The sequence below is a fragment of the Arachis ipaensis genome, chromosome B4 (genome assembly GCF_059453495.1).
Source record: "Arachis ipaensis isolate K30076 ecotype BB chromosome B4, ASM5945349v1, whole genome shotgun sequence".
NCBI lineage: Eukaryota > Viridiplantae > Streptophyta > Magnoliopsida > Fabales > Fabaceae > Arachis > Arachis ipaensis.
In genome coordinates, this window is record NC_142439.1 from 110,535,180 (window position 1) to 110,541,179 (window position 6,000).

At 40.5% G+C, this 6,000-nt stretch overlaps 1 non-coding gene across 1 annotated transcript; it reads right to left on the reverse strand.

Annotated features, from left to right (window-relative positions):
* Positions 1-2,102: 2,102 nt before the first annotated feature.
* On the reverse strand, positions 2,103-2,210 carry LOC148568763 (small nucleolar RNA R71). Its single transcript, XR_015882287.1, has one exon. It is a non-coding gene; the product is annotated as a small nucleolar RNA R71 (small nucleolar RNA).
* Between the last annotated feature and the right edge of the window lie 3,790 nt (positions 2,211-6,000).

A 6,000-nucleotide genomic window follows, 5' to 3' on the forward strand; every position in this document is an offset into this window, starting at 1 on the left:
AGGTTTATTACTTGGACGACCCAGTACACTAGCTGGTTAGTTGTGCGAAGTTGTGACAAAGAGTTGAGATTACAATTATGCATACCAAGTTGTTGGCGCCATTGATGATCACAATTTCGTGCACCAAGTTTTTGGCGCCGTTGTCGGGGATTATTCAAGTTTGGACAACTAACGGTTCATCTTGTTGCTTAGATTAGGTAACTTTGTTTTATTTTTATTCTTCAGAATTTTTAAGAATGAATTCTAGAGTTTCAGATGATGTTTTTATCATCACAAAAGCTGATGGATTCTCATCAATTTGGCTATTGTATGTAATGTCTTGCTGAAGCTCGGCTAGCCATGTCTAATCTTTTTAGACTGAAGCTTTAGATTAACATTGCATGATTCCTGGAATTCTTATTAAAAATTTTTGAAATCCTTATTTTTATTTTTCCCAATAATTTTCGAAAAATCCAAAAAAAATTTATAAAATCATAAAAACCAAAAATAATTTATGTTTCTTGTTTGAGTCTAGTGTCAATTTTTAAGTTTGGTGTCCTGCATGTTTTATTTAATTTCTTGCAATTTTCGAATATATGCATTATGTTCTTCATTAATCTTCAAGTCATTCTTGATGATTTCCTTGCTCTGATCTTTGAATTCTCATGTCTTGTGTGTTTTGTTGTTTTTCATATGCATTCTCAATTTGTTAGTGTCTCTAATATGAAAATTTCTAAGTTTGGTGTCTTGCATGCATTGTTTATTTGATCTTAGTTTTCCATGATTAGTTGCATTTTGATTGATTCCTCATCATTAAAAATCCAAAAAAAATTTTTCAAGTCAATAATACAGAGAATTGAAGATTCAGAACATGTAGCAGAGGAATTACATAGAAAAAAGCTGGGCGTTCAAAACACCCAGTGAGGAAGGAAAACTGGCGTTTAAACGCCAGCTAGGGTACCTGGCTGGGCGTTGAACGCCCAAAAGGGTAGTATTTTGGGCGTTAAACGCCAGAATGGATACCATTCTGGGCGTTTAACGCCAGGATGGCACAAGAAGAAAGATTTTGTTTTTAATTCAAATATTTTTCAAATTTTCATAATTTTTCAAAATCAATTCTTTTTCAAATCATATCTTTTCAATCATATCTTTTTAAAAAAACCATATTTTCTCAATCATATATTCTCAACCACATCTTTTTCAAAAAAAAATAATTTTCAATCATATCTTTTTGATTTCTAATTTCAAAATCTTTTTCAAAATCACTTAACTACTTTCTCAATTTTAATTTTCAAAAATGATCTTAGATAACTACTTTTTCAACCAAATTTTCAAAATTTCTTTTAATTATTTAAAAATCTTTTTAAAATTAATTTCAAAAAATTCTTTCTCCCTTCTCACATCCTTCTATTTAAGGACTAACATTCCTCCTCAATGTGCAATTCAAATTCTCTCTCTCTCCATAAGTTCGAATTCTCTCCTCTCTACCTCCACCTTCCATTTCTCTTTTCCTCTGACACCTCAAAGAATCTCTATACTGTGACATAGAGGATTCCATACTTTCTCCTTCTCTCTTTCATATGAGTAGGAGCAAAGACAAAGGCATTCTTGTTGAAGCTGATCCTGAACCTGAAAGGACCTTGAAGAGAAAGCTAAGAGAAGCTAAAGCACAACTCTCTGGAGAGGACCTAACAGAAATTTTCAAACAAGAAGAAGCCATGGCAGCCGAAAATAACAACAATTCCAACAATGCAAGGAAGGTGCTTGGTGACTTTACTGCACCTACTCCCAACTTCTATGGGAGAAGAAACTCTATCCCTGCCATTGGAGCAAACAACTTTGAGCTGAAGCCTCAATTAGTTTCACTAATGCAACAGAATTGCAAGTTTCATGGACTTCCATTGGAAGATCCTCATCAGTTCTTAGCTAAATTCTTACAAATCTGTGACACTGTCAAGACCAATAGAGTTGACCCTGAGGTCTACAGACTTATGCTCTTCCCTTTTGCTGTAAGAGACAGAGCTAGGACATGGTTGGATTCACAACCTAAAGAAGGCCTGAACTCTTGGGAAAAGCTAGTCAATGCCTTCTTGGCAAAGTTCTTTCCACCTCAAAAATTGAGCAAGCTTAGAGTGGAAGTCTAAACCTTCAGACAGAAGGAAGGTGAATCCCTCTATGAAGCTTGGGAAAGAGACAAGCAATTGATCAGAAGGTGTCCTTCTGACATGCTTTCAAAATGGAGCATCATAGGTATCTTCTATGATGATCTGTCTGAACTGTCCAAGATGTCATTGGACAGCTTTGCGGGAGGATCTCTTCATCTGAAGAAGACGCCTGTAGAAGCTCAGGAACTCATTGAAATGGTTGCAAATAACCAATTCATGTACACTTCTGAAAGGAATCCTGTGAATAATGAGACAAATCAGAAGAAAGGAGTTCTTAAGATTGATACTCTGAATGCCATATTGGCTCAGAACAAAATATTGACTCAACAAGTCAATATGATTTCTCAGAGTCTGTCTGGCATGCAAGCAACAACAGGCAGTACCAAAGAAGCTTCATCTGAAAGAGAAGTTTATGATCCTGAGAACCCAGCAATGGAAGAGGTGAATTACATGGGAGAACCCTATGGAAACACCTATTATCCTTCATGGAGAAATCACCCAAATCTCTTATGGAAAGACCAACAGAGGCCTCAACAAGGCTTCAACAACAGTAATGGTGGAAGAAATAGGTTTAGCAATAGCAAGCTTTTTTCATCATCTTCTTAGCAACAGACAGAGAATTCTAAGCAGAGCCACTCTGACTTAGCAACTGTAGTCTCTGATCTATCCAAGACCACGCTCAGTTTCATAACTGAAGCAAGGTCCTCCATTAGAAATTTGGAGGCACAAGTGGGTCAGTTGAGTAAGAAAATTACTGAACTCCCTCCTCGTACTCTCCCAAGTAATACAGAAGAAAAATCAAAGAGAGAATGCAAGGCCATAAACACGTCCCACATGGCCGAATGCATAGGCAAGGGAGAGGCAGTGATTTCCACTGAGGAAGACCTCAATGGATGTCCACTGGCCTCCAAGGAGTTCTCTGATGAGGAACCATGGGAATCTGAGGCTCATGCAGAGACCATAGAGATTCCATTGAATTTACTTCTGCCATTCATGAGCTCTGATGAGTATTCTTCCTCTGAAGGGGATGAAGATATTACTGAAGAGTAAGTTGCTAAGTACCTTGGAGCAATCATGAAGCTAAATGCCAAGTTATTTGGTAATGAGACTTGGGAGGATGAACCCCCTTGCTCACCAAAGAACTGGATGACTTGACTAGGCAGAGATTACCTCAGAAGAGACAGAATCCTAGAAAGTTCTCAATACCTTGTACCATAGGCACCATGACCTTTGAGAAGGCTCTGTGTGACCTGGGGTCAAGTATAAACCTCATGCCTCTCTCTGTAATGGAGAAGCTAGGGATCCTTGAGGTACAAGCTGCAAGAATATCACTAGAGATGGCAGACAATTCAAGGAAACAGGCTTATAGACTTGTAGAGGATGTCTTGGTAAAGGTTGAAGGCCACTACATCCCTGCTGATTTCATAATCCTAGACACTGGAAAGTGTATGGACGAATCCATCATCCTTGGCGGACCCTTCCTAGCCACAGCAAAAGCTGTAATTGATGTTGACAGAGGAGAATTGGTCCTTCAAGTGAATGAGGACTCCCTTGTGTTTAAAGCTCAAGGATTTCCCTCTGTAACCGTGGAGAGGAAGCATGAAAAGCTTCTCTCAATGCAGAGTCAATTAGATCCCCCACATTCAAACTCTAAGTTTGGTGTTAGGAGGCCATCATCATGCTCTGAGTATCTGTGAGGCTCCATGAGAGCCAACTGTCAAGCTATTGACATTAAAGAAGCGCTTGTTGGGAGGCAACCCAATTTTATTTAATCATATCTATTTATTTTCCATTGTTATTTTATGTTTTCTGTAGGTTGATGATCATGTGAAGCCACAAAAATAACTGAAAAAGCAAAAATAGAATGAAAAACAGCATTAAAAACAGCACATCTTGCAAGAGAAGCTTACTGGCGTTTAAACGCCAGTAAGGGTAGCAGAATGGGCGTTAAACGCCCAGTCTAGCACCATTCTGGGCGTTTAACGCCAGAAATAGGCATAGAGCTGGTGATTAACACCAGAAAGGGGCACAGGGCTGGCGTTTAATGCCAGCAAAAGGAGAAAAGCTGGCGTTTAAACGCCAGAAAGGGAAGATAATCTGGCGTTAAACGCCAGAAATGGGCAGCAACCTGGCGTTTAACGCCAAAATTGGCATTCAGGGGGAGTTTACACCCCAACATGGTACAGGGATGAGAAATCCTTGACACCTTAGGATCTGTAGACCCACAGGATCCCCACTTACCCCACCCCTCTCTCTCTTCTTCATACCTTCCCATAACACCCTTCCCCAAATACCCTTCACCAATCACCTCAATACCTCTTCCCCAAAAACCCCTCACCTATCAAATCCTACCCTCTTCTCCATAATCTCTTCACTAATCCACATCCATCCACCATAGATCCCCACCTACCTCACCATTCAAATTCAAACCACTTTCCCTCCCAAACCCACCCATACATGGCCGAACCCTACCCCTCTCTCCACTTCTATATAAACCAATCTTCACTCCTTCATTTTCACACATCATACACACTACCTCTCCCCCTTGGCCAAACCACTAAACCCCCTCCATCTCCTCCATTTTCTTCTTATACTCTTTTCTTTCTTCTTTTGCTCGAGGACGAGCAAACTTTCTAAGTTTGGTATGGTAAAAGCTAAAACTTTTTATTTTTCCATAACCATTTATGGTACCTAAGGCCGGTGAAACCTCTAGAAAGAGGAAAGGGAAGGCAAAAGCTTTCGCCTCCGAGTCATGGGAGATGGAGAGATTCATCTCAAAGATCCATCAAGACCACTTCCATGAAGTTGTGGCCAAGAAGAAGGTGATCCCCGAGGTCCCTTTCAAACTCAAAAAGGGTGAATATCCGGAGATCTGACATGAGATTCGAAGAAGAGGTTGGGAAGTTCTCACCAACCCCATTCAACAAGTCGAAATCTTAATGGTTCAAGAGTTTTATGCCAATGCATGGATCACCAAGAACCATGATCAAAGTGTGAACCCGGACCCAAAGAATTGGCTTACAATGGTCCAGGGAAATGCTTAGATTTTAGTCCGAAAAATGTAAGGTTGGCATTCAACTTGCCCATGATGCAAGGAGATGCACGCCCCTACACTAGAAGGGTCAACTTTGATCAAAGGTTGGACCAAGTCCTCATAGACATTTCTGAAGAGGGCGCTTAATGGAAGAGAGATTCAAGAGGAAAGCCGGTTCAACTAAGAAGGCATGACCTCAAGCCCGTGGCTAGGGGATGGTTGGAGTTCATCCAACGCACAATCATTCCAACTAGCAACCGGTCTGAAGTACTATAGACCGGGGTGTCATGATCCATAGCATCATGATTGGGGAGGAAGTAGAAGTTCATGAGGTTATATCCCTAGAACTCTTCAAGGTGGCAGACAAGTCCTCTACTTTGGCAAGGTTAGCCTTCCCTCATCTCATTTGTCACCTCTGCAATTCAGCTGGAATTGACATAGAGGAAGACATCCTCATTGATGAAGACAAGCCCATCACTAAGAAAAGGATGGAGCAAACAAGAGAGCCCACTCATGGACAAGAGCATGAGGAAATTCCTCATCATGAAATCCCTGAGATGCCTCAAGGGATGCATTTTCCTCCACAAAACTATTGGGAGCAAATCAACACATTCCTAGGAGAATTAAGTTCCAACATGGGACAACTAAGGGTGGAGCACCAAGAGCATTCCATCCTCCTCCATGAAATTAGAGAAGACCAAAGAGTCATGAGGGAGGAGAAACAAAGGCAAGGAAGAGACATTGAGGAGCTCAAGGACTCCATAAGATCTTTAATAGGAAGAACAAGCCGCCATCACTAAGGTGGACCCGTTCTTTAATTTC